Raw genomic sequence first — 11,613 nt, forward strand, 5'->3', positions numbered from 1 at the left:
GGATCGGTCCAGGCCCCTACGCCACATACTCCTTTGCATTTGTCTTTCATTTTTTTGCGCATTTAAACAGAACAATGGACAAAAGCTGCACAAACTGAAAGGAGAGACGGGGGATTGAATCCCAAACCTTGGCGCTGTGAAACAAGGACCATTCCTCTCTGCCACCGCATCTTTGACATGTTTGCTTGTCTTTCTTGCAGTGAAATCAAGAAGCTGACTCCTCAGAAATGGAAAAGGGAAGAAGAGGAATCAGGGCTTGAACACTCAACCTCAGCATTCAAACCCCATGTCAATGCCACCACACCACCATGTTTTGAGTCGGTAGTTTCCAGTGCTCTACAGACATTATCAATTGGCTGAGACTTACAGATGACGAGAGTCAAAAGGAGAGAGCTGGGCTCAAACTCTGTATCTCTGTAGCCAGAGGCGGAGACACTACCATTAAGCCACGGTGGGATTAACGAGTTTGGCGGTGATTTTTTGGATAGAAGATGAGCCCAGAGGGACAAAAATAGGGAAGAGCTCTGAATTAACCAAATAACTCTGCATCCAAAGACGACAATTTTCACGACACAATTATCTTTGATATGGTTTTGGAGTCTCTGTGGGAGGAGGGGCAGGGGGCAGGGTTCAGGGGATGGGGGGAAAGGAGAGGGAGGGAAATTGAACTTACATCCTTCTGCTTTGTGGAGCGAGGTCCTGTTCCCTGCACCACAGAGCTCATCAAGGTTTATACAGACAAACAGGAAGAGGTCAGCCTTGAGTCACAGATCCAGAGCAGGTGCTCTCCCTCTTGAGCAGACAGGCAAGGCCAGACAAGAGAAGTCATCATGCTTATAGCTTTAACACAAACACTTTCATTAAAAACTCTAATATGTGTTTGCTTTCTTTTAAAGTGTTTTAAAATGTAGAAACACGTAGAATTATGTTCCTAAAACACGTAGAAGAGGCTGTGGCGAAATATAAACCCACAGCTTATCGTATGTAAGCTACTTTGTGAAGCTTTTGTTATATGTAAGAAATGCTTGTGCTGTTGTTATTTGTGTATTGAACAAGTGATTTGAAGTCCCATCCAATCAGATGATCTAATTACTGGGGTAAAGGTGTGCCTGCGGGTAATTAGTTGGTTTAAAATGATGCCTTTGAATGTTTTCCTTCACCGTGATTAAAAATGAGATGGTTAAGCTAGCCGGTACTACATTTCTGAGAACACTGATCTCCTCTGCTTTCATAAAGTGCTGTGGATGTGTGCTAGGGACAGGGCTTGTAAATGCACATTATTTTTATTTAATGAAAGATAACTCAGTGTATGTTCTGCAGTTTCATTAATCTTTGAAATATGTGCGGTCATTGCTCAATAAAAAATACACAATAAGAACAGTTAATTTCAGTAGATATTTATTATTCTGAATTGTGCGCAGCATTAAAAATCTTCATACAAAAAATATTTTTGATCATAACGAAGGAGTGCAGAACTTTTTAAACCCGACTTGCTCTGCTGTAATGCCATTTTTTGTCCAGCAGAGAGAAGCAAACCCTTCACCTGTAGCTCCCTGCACCAATTCCACTGATGCACACCCCCGTAAACTACAGCGTCCTGCAAACAAAGTTGGGCTCAGTTTAAACATGCATAATAAATAAATAAATAATACAAATACAAAATCAAATTAAGATTACGGTGACACCTATTGATTCGCTAACCTGGAGAAATAGGAAGTGCAATACAACGAATTCATAATCAAAGATATGTAAACAATCTACATATTATGGTAATGCATGGACATGTTCTTTCCTGTGCTGCTTTGATCGGCGTTTTGCTATACAATAGTGACATAACGATTTCAACACAAGCATGTTTGGACTCCCCTGTAGAAGAAAGAAAAGTCCTAATTCTGAAACACCTTTCAATAACGTCTCTTTTCTGTATTTTTACGTATATTAACATGTTCAACTGTCTCAGGCATGCCACACTCCCACATAGCCCATCTGTGTTTTCCTACCACGTATAAACATCGATTTAACCCACAGTGCCCCAACCTTAATATATATATATATATATATATATATATATATATATATATATTTATTTATTTATTTATTTATTTATTTATTTATTTTTTTAACTGTTTTGATCCTTTCTTCCGACATAAAGATATACAAACAACATCTAGTTAACTGCTTCCGGTGATCTTTCGCACGCGCAGTTTTAGAAAGGCGAAATAATACTTTTATGTCCGTCAGTAATTCTAAGGACTGAGCAACAATCTTGGCGTCTTAACCCAGTAATGTTCTCAGATTGATACTTTACCATAATGAATATAATAAAAGTGGTACACAGAAGAATTTTCCCTCGTTGCAGTATTGCCTTAATCGGGTTCAGCTCGGGTTATTAGTGCGCATTTGAAGGGAGCCGAGAGCTGTTTTTCTGCGCTTAAGTGGTGATTAATGGCAGGTGCGCATACAACAGGCTACCCTGTTGCGAGTGCGTTTTTTGTCCACAAGAGAAGAAAAATCTATTGACTAGTACCCTGCAATAATTCAGCCAGTGCATTCCTGCATGAGCTTTTCTGAAATACAAAAAACAAAGCAAAATACATAAACTTAGTTTCCTCAAATTGGGCGCAGCATTAAAATTGGTGTATCAATCCAGTAATGTTTTCTCAGATTCATACCTTTCCACAATTAAGATAATCAAAAAGCTGTTTACATAAGAACTTCCCTAGTTGGAGTATTGCCTTAATCGGGTTCAACTCTGATTTTAGTGTGCATAATAGCTGAGATCTGCGTTTTTCTGCGCTTAAATGGTGATTAATGGCAGGTGAGCGGATGAGAGGCTACTCTGTTAGGAGTGCGTTTTTTTCCACAAGAGGGAGCCAAATCTATTGACTTTTACCCTGCAATAATTCAGCCAGTGCATTCCTGCATGAGCTTTTCCTAGTCGTTTAATACAGATGCTCCGACTTAAACTTACATTTTTCCCATAGGGATTTAATTTTTTGCCGAAAAGAAGGTCTGTGGTTAACGTAAGTCTAGGCGAGGTCCACGTTTTGTTCTACGAGATAAATTACAACCATTATTATCACCACCGTGGATTTCTAAGCTGTTACGTGCTTTTAATAAGTAAGTTCCTATATTGAAACGAATTACTATTTAATTAATTAAATTAATACACACAAACGTTCTGCACAATTATGTGTTGTCATGAAAAATGGACCACTTGTATTGCTTTATTTTTTTTATAAATTTATAAGATGAAGGCCTCCTGAAAATAAAATTAAACGAAATTGTACAAAAAGATTCATACGTTTAACGATGAGGTAAACATTTTGCGGAATGCGCAATGTAGCTCCAGTCCATACACTGAACAAAATACTTCTGGGCATAGCGAAGCCATTTGTTTGCTGACAGACCTAGCTGACATCGTTTTCTGGAGGAAGACTGAAGCGGATAGTGTATCATTGATTTACTGTCTCTATCTAACGAAAACATAATATTTCATCATTGCTATGTAAGTATTACTGCTCAAAATATGTCGGTTATATACGTTATTTTTTTTAATTGAGTGTCTTTAAATAGGTTAGTGGTATTATATAACGTGGATATATCTATAAGCTAACGCTGGTCACTCACCAAGACGCCCAGTTCTCCACTGGTTCTCCTCACACCACAACTCAATTTCTCTCCTCTGACCGTTGTTCCTTCTAACCCTGGTCTGTTCCTGGTCTCTTGGACGCCTAGCAGGCTCATAATTATAAGGCTGTGGTCTGTCATGTGCGTTTGCATAAGCACAACTTCTTCAGTGTCAGAGATTAGCGTTGAGATCCATTCTTCTTTATTGTTCAATTTAACCGCTCTCCATTCTGTTACGTCACTTTTGGTTTGGCGTTTTTAGACGTGGAAGTAAAATTCTCTCACCAAAACGACTCCAGTAGTCACTGTAGTGTAGTGTATATATGTATAAATATAGTTTTTAAAAAATTAAAATCTAGGACTACATGATTTTTCTACACATTTTTTTTACTACTACTATCATTTTCGAGTGGAATACCCGCATCAGTGAGCACCTGTTAGCTTGCGATTGCTACAGTGTTGCTTCAGTTTGCATTTAGCTTTATCTATGGCAATGATAAAGCTAAATGCAGTTTCACTGAGATCTCCAACCTGCAATATGCTCATTGAACATTAATATTGGGCAAACGCCCCCGGTAATGGCCACAACGACCCCCTCTCATCCATCGTGCCTCCACCAGCGCCCCCGTTGAGAAACCATAGTTTAAATAAAGTTCTCACATTTAAAATAGTTAAGTTTGAAAGGCACAGCCGAGCGGCCAAAACCAGACTTCGTTTTTGAAGCTCATTTCCTGGTGTTGTAGTTCCTGGTTGCTCACTAGCGCCACTACGGATGGCTCCAGTATAGGTGTTTTCATATCCGGTTTCCATGTAAGTCTACGGTACAAATGCGATCAAAATACAAAGTCAATAATTTTTTCTCAAAAGAACAAATAGTCATAATAGGTGTATTTTATTGGTCTTATGACTGTCCATGGGTCGATTTCATGATTTATTGCGTCATTTGGGCACAGTGCCAATATTTGTTCTGGACCAATGAGGTACAGCTTGCGTCACTTCCGGATTACTGCGGGGGACTCAGCTACAGTAGGGGCTACAGTCTATGGTAACTGGGGTGGGCGGTGGCGCTTCTTGGCCTTGCCATTGCGGCTCCGGCTACGGTCCGCCTGTGCTAAGTCTGAAAATGCAGGCATCCCATTTCGTGGTGATTTAATTATGGCGTGTGCTATTTACAGCTGCACTAGACGACCATAAAATAATCCTCCTCTTAAGTTTTTCGGTAGCCGAGTCATTTTTACTATTTCCTTTAGCCTACTTAACCAAATAATTAGTTGGCAGAAAGCGTAATCAGCTTGCTATATTTGGTAGTCCAGTAGTAGCCTATGCTAAAACAGTTCGCAACTTCGGCTACCAAGCCATTTGACTAGCTAGCTAACCTTAACCGGCAAACATTCAATCTGTCAGACGTGTTTGGCGGCTTGTCAGCCGTGTACATTCCGTAAATGTCTACCTGGGCCATGCTTCAAGCATGTGACAAAGCTACTATAATCCCGATTTTGGGATAAACACTTTTTCAGTTTCACGAAGCGAATTAAGAGTCTCAAGGTTCATTTGCTGAATATACAACACACGATGAAATCACACACACAGAATATAACGAAATTAACCATCTTGGCATTTAGAAAGGAATATGTTTTTAGAGACCGACAAGCTAGGCATTTAAGACAGTGGTTCTCAGAATCGGTTCTGGGGGCTCCTTGCGTATATTGGCTTTTCTCCATTGGTTTTGATGATTTACAAGAAAAAAATGATAGCCTAATAATAATTAGAAATTCAACGTAGGCTACATTATTTTTGTCTTCATGCACCAGGTGGAAAACTTGCTGTACAAAGTGCGTTGTCATATTTACACGCCTGCAGATCAGTTATTAAAATACTTGGTAGATTTGTTAATCACCGCTGACAGTGTTAATTTTTATTCGGTAGAAAGTGATTTGCGAACGATCGGTCAGCTAGCGTCACCCAGCAAGTGAACACCACAAACGGCTATGGAGTAGCTAGTAGTAGCAGTTACTGGCTCATTAACTGACTGGCGAAAACCTACGACGATAACTTGCTCGGTTAACAGCAGATCTACCAGACAGTTATACGAAAATTAGCCTAGTCAAATCACCAGTAGCCTACACATCTCCGATTGATTGACCATCAGTGTAGTCAATGTTCTTCCCCTGTGGTTCATATTGCTAATGCGTGAGCTAACCACGGATAGCCTACCTAGCTCACTGGCAAGCTGATATGCTAGTTAAGCATATTCGTTTTGCTGAGAAACATGAATTGAAGATAACTGAACATAGCCTAATTGTATTTTTAATGTCATACATATAACATGATTACATGACAGTACAGTCACGGATGGAAATTAAACTCCGTAAACATCTGATAATATATTTTAAAACATAACGGCAGACAGTCAGCTAGCCTCGTTCAGGTTGACGGGCTTTTCCGCACCGGACTGTCAATCAAAATGTAAAAATCACAAGACCGCTTAACTCTATGGTTTTGGCTCCAAATCGAGAAAATGGCCGCGCCCGCCATTGAGCTTCAAAACGTGTTTTAGAGACCCACGGAGAGTCAATGGGTGACGTCACAGTAGCTGTGTCCATATTTTTTACAGTCTCTGGGCACAGCCCACTATACACGATCATACAACCTAACTGGATTAAGTTTTCTTTTCTGCACCTCTGATTTGTCAATACAACAAGACAACACGTTTCTACAATTATGATAGGTCAGGAGGGCGGGATTATTGTATCAAAAGACGCGTGAGCAATGAGAATCTCTCTCTTTCCTTATCGTCAGAGCAGTGTGAAGGTTGTAGTGCAGTTGTGTGCGTTTGTTTTCAATTTGTAGCGTCTAGCTACATCCATAAGTGCTTGTAATAGTGCTAGTAAAGGTGCAGGTTTTAATAGAATAACGTTATATTAATCTAAGTCATTGTCAAAGTGTTGTTGTTATCAGAGCGATTCGAGTGGAATCCGCATCAGTGAGCATCTGTTAATTATTACCGGAGCTAGCTAGCTTGCTATTGCTACAGAGTGTTGCTTCAGTTTGCATTTAGTTTTATGGCACCGGGAAACCCGACAGCGCTCCTTGTGACCGGAAAAGCACGGAAGCACCTCTAGCAACAAGGGAGAATCTCTGCATCGTTCACAGTAAGCACATTTCGATCAGCCCTGCAACAGGGTTCTTTTATTCTTTACTATTTCCGGCTAAAGACAAATCAAAGTGCTTGCAATTGTATTGAATTGCATTGAAGGTGAACGCGGTGGTAATTTCACTGCTGTTAAATTAAGCTGTTTTATATTGTAGTAGCCATTCCTGCATGGATTATATCAATATTGGAACTTAGTAGTATAACGTATTGAAGCTAATAGAACATTATTATTGAAATATACTATATTGTATACATATTACAGTGTTTTAAATAATATTGGACAGCTTAATTGCTAACCCTACTAACAAAATGTGGTTGTGGCGACGTACTATTAACGCCCTCTGTATGGTCTCCTAACGTCCCCGTTACGTAGGCTATCAAATTACCTAGGCTAGTATTAACGTAAAAACGTGAGACCAGCGCCCCGTCGCTGTGACGTCGCAAAACAACGTTGTGGATACGTAACAATTACCTCCTTACAACTTTACGTTTGACAATGTAATAGAATAACCTTACCCCGACGTTGTGATTACGTCGCCAGGCAGTCATCCGTCGTAACGTTTTAGATTTACGTCGCTGACACGTTGTTTAAACTTCTTTATTACGTTATTTACCTTTTCCGCAACATTGCCGGTTGGTCACTTACTTAATAAACCCTGACCATACATTTAGATTTTGTGTATTAAAAAAAGGTATATCATGGTGTTGTAATTTTGATCTCCATTCTATCCTACCAATGAAATGCCATTGCTTCTGTAATTCATATCTTATCATATCATTTTTTTCATATCATATCTTATCTTATTGTAATTCAAATCAAAATTTATTTTCAAAGATACTCAGTGCAGCAATAAAAAGTGTACACACATCAAGCCCAAATAGAATAGAAAGCCTTTATTGTCATTGTATAGACGCTTTCATCGGAGCTGCGCGCGTAGCCAAGGTTGTGCGCTTGGCCCTAAGTTAACTTCCGGTCTGTGTTTGTTTATTATTGGAACCCTAAAAGTTTTTGTGTAACATGAGAGGTCATTATTTGTTGATGTAGATGATGTTGATTCGTATTACATTTGATGACAATGTAACCTTACTAAATTACATAGCCTAGCTATTTGCACAGCTAACGCTAGCTACCGGACCATGTCAAGAAAGGCAACATTAGTTTAGACAACGTTGCGCACAGTATCCATCTCATATCAGCTAACGTTGCGTTAGCTAGCTAGCTAATGTAATTAACACAATTTAATGTCAGCTAACAATTAGAAAAAAACGCTAGCTAATGCTACCGACTGGTACCGACCTCGCAAAACGTCTCTCGAATGCAATGCTGCCTTGTTGCAACGTTGCAATGTAGCTAACTAAAGGTCAGTTCAGATCAATGATTCGCAACGAGACTGGATGCAACTTGCAAAATTCCAAGACGTCTGATTGTAAACGTTCTAACTGCACTTGGCGATTTGACAAGGCCTGGGTCTTTTTGAGACCCCAGGCAACGGCTTCAGAAGCTCTGCAACTAACCAGTTCACACTGCTGCAATTTTCTCTGCAACATTCTAAAACTGTTTTGTCTCGTTGCGAATCATTGATCTGAATTGGCCTTAACATTACCGTTATTTACATTGCCATCAAGTTCATCAATATATTATAATGATCGGAATAAAGCCGTCTTTACACAGAGCATTAACCAGGGGTATAGGTGGAGCAGAGCCAGCTATGGTTTCAGTGTAAAGATGTCAAACTGGAGAAAACTAAATAAAAGAATACAGCAGTATGGATTAGCGTTATTTTATTACGTTTCCTCATATGGTCCTTCAGCCTTGTCCTTTTTTGATGAAATCTCCTTTGTTTTTGTTTTATTATTCTTGTTCTGATTGCTAATTGAACACCCAGCTCCGCTTTATTCTCGAACAGTTTGCTAGCAAAACCAGAAATACCAGCGGTAACATTTTGCAAGGCAGTTTCAAAAACATCACAACAATCATTCACGAGAGACTGTTTAGTGTGCACGAGATACATAATTATAGGAGCCGCAGCGAATCCCGCAAATTCTTCTCTGCAGGGTAAAGATGTTCATACCGGGCAAAAGGTGGATAAAGAACGCCTGTGGACATTGATCATCGCTAATTCTACCCCAGGTCTGCTACAGCATTTTAACCCAGCTCGGCAGTGTAAAGGCAGCATAAGTTAGCCTAATGTTAGACAATGAATGAGTGTGTACATAACGTTACTTTTTTAACAACCATTTTTTATTCAGTAAATAGTAGGCTAAGTGTTATAGTCGGCGTAGCCCAGGTGCCAAATGACTGACGTCACACAGGCGACACTGGTTGGATCCGGTTGGATCTCTGGGAAGTGAGGTCCAAAAACACACCTGCAATTACTTCTTTTCGCCATTGGTACCGCCAAAGAGAACGAAACCGAAATCTTTGAGATTGTAACTTTAAAATGTAAGTCCTGTAAAACTACACATCAAACTGTATAAATAAATAAACCAACTTCATACATACATATTTAGTAATACTAATACAGCCTTATTCACGATATCAACTTTAAGACAAGCAACACGCTCGTAATTCTCGTTGTGACCCAGTAAAGCCAATGGCGCAGACGTTGCTTCACACTTTCAAACTGCTTTCCCAATGGCTATTTTGCGTCCTGCGACTTGAGTTACAACAGTGAATATGTAAGGATTCCTAGACGTGCTGATAGGGACCACCCTTTCTCATATTAACCTCAAATACGCAAGACAGGACACTTATACAGTATGCCAGCAAATTTAAGTTACATTCATTTATATAGGGTTGTGGGTACACGTCCCCTTAGCAACCAAAAGCTAGCGCTGGACCACCTCTGACTTATTTGCCGGCGCAGAAAAAAATTGTGAAAGTGTTGAAAAAATAACCACGGTAGGATAACAAGGACTACTTAACTAGGTACAGGTTGTTACCGATATTTCACCTATTTCATATATAGTTGCAAATCAGTTTACGTTTTCCTGTCTGTCAAACGAAGGTTGTCGATTAGGTGCTCTCACTGTAGCACTGACTTTGTTTCAGGTAACAAACTCATGATAAGCGATAGCTAATAGCTAGCTGACCAGTAACAAGCCTTCAATAGTTATGAACAATTAGCTAACTAAATTGATTGTAGCTAACTAGCTAGCTAAACGTAGCTAACATTGTATAAATTATACACAGAAACGTTAGATCAATGCTAGTAGTTGATACGCTATAGCTACGTTTTGAACGAACGTTATGATACCTGTTTCCAATGACTTGACAATGTTACATTGCCTGATCATTTTTTGTTATGGTAACCTAGCAAGATGACCCAAACTATTAGAGCCACGATGTTTTTTTCCATCAATGCATGCTATACAAATAAATGCCTATAGTAGTTGCATTGGCTACACATGCTGCCCAGCACTAGCCCCATTGTGTGTCTCATGTAATCATCATTTTTAAGCAATGTAATAGAAAGAGTGCACTTTTTACACAAGAATGTGCATGCAACCAGAATAGTTATGGATTATGCAAGGAATGTATGATGCTCCGCAAGGTGCAATACTGTCAACAGTTATCTGTTTCTGTTGCTTGTTTTTTCTGGTAGTGTAACGTTCGCATTTGAGTTTGGCCAAGTAATGGTTCTTTTCTTTGACTGGTAACCCCAAATAATACTGGCTTGACAGTTTTAACTAGCTAGCTAACATAATTTACATGTTATTTATTTTGTTTGTTATCAGAAATAGTCTAAAAGGGACTGTTGTTATTGATTGTTTGCGGAAGTCTGCTGGAAGTTAAGTTAGGGCCAGAACAACGCACATGCGCAGTAATGTTTGTTTGTCGTTACCGTTGAAAGCGTCTATAGAATACCATTGAGATCGGGTTCAAGTTACATTTCTAGGTAGGCAATATGTGCTGCAGCAAGCATACTTATGGTACAGAAGATGAGACAAACATACAGAACTAGATACAAAAACAACATAAGGGTGAGTTGCACTAGTGCAATGTCCATAGCAGGTCCCCCAAAGCATGTGCTAGTATAATATACAGTACCTCCTCATCACCATAATCACTTCCACCACCATCATAAGCATCAACTGCAGCATATTGACAGAATATCATGACTACATCCTCCAGAGTATTTTTCTGATAAAATGATGGCATTACCATCATTACAATTTCTTTGTCAACAGATTGAAGTGCACAAGAACTAAATTAAAACACCCAAAACTGCTTGTCAATAAAATAAACATTGTCTTGCATTGTTGTAGTTTTAGGACAGTAATAACCATAGACTAATGATGTCAACATTATAACAGTGTTGAGTATTTTGGTCTTTTTCAAGCAGTGAACTACATTTCAGTTAGGATCCCCCACATATTAAAGTAGGATGTCTGCAGGCATTAGCAAGTTAAATTTAAGGCTTTTTAGACATTTTAAATGCTTCTTAGAATAACATTTTAAGACGGTTTGCCACAAGTAAGCACAGGCAAGTTGTACTCTTAGCTACTTGACATTTTTTACAATTGTCTATTTTGTGTTTAGTGTTTATTTTGGTCCAAGAAAAGGACACATTGCGGACTTTTACCATTCAAATACAAACGCATTGTAACCACAGATAAATACGCTATGATATATTCAACTGTCATGATGTATTAGACAATTTTATGAACAAAAATAAATTTAAGACAGTTTAAGACTTTAAGGGCTTGCAATCACCCTAGAAGACATGTCACATTCATTTTTTCATGTAACTTAATTTTCAAAAATGCTTTCCATGTTAGCTATTTAATAAGGTTTTAAGAGCTCAATAGAGTCTTATATACTATAC

General features: G+C 39.0%; 1 long non-coding RNA gene across 2 annotated transcripts; it reads right to left on the reverse strand.

Moving 5' to 3' along the window:
* Positions 1 to 1,381: 1,381 nt before the first annotated feature.
* Positions 1,382 to 2,786, reverse strand: LOC135245059 (uncharacterized). 2 transcript variants are annotated; one of them, XR_010327137.1, is made up of 3 exons: positions 2,673 to 2,786; positions 2,309 to 2,567; positions 1,382 to 1,597 (listed from the first exon to the last, which is right to left on the reverse strand). It is a non-coding gene; the product is annotated as an uncharacterized LOC135245059 (long non-coding RNA). The 2 variants fall into 2 exon arrangements; XR_010327136.1 differs by having other exon boundaries at positions 1,382 to 1,866.
* Positions 2,787 to 11,613: the final 8,827 nt, after the last annotated feature.

Source organism: Anguilla rostrata, chromosome 18, assembly GCF_018555375.3.
Source record: "Anguilla rostrata isolate EN2019 chromosome 18, ASM1855537v3, whole genome shotgun sequence".
Lineage (NCBI taxonomy): Eukaryota > Metazoa > Chordata > Actinopteri > Anguilliformes > Anguillidae > Anguilla > Anguilla rostrata.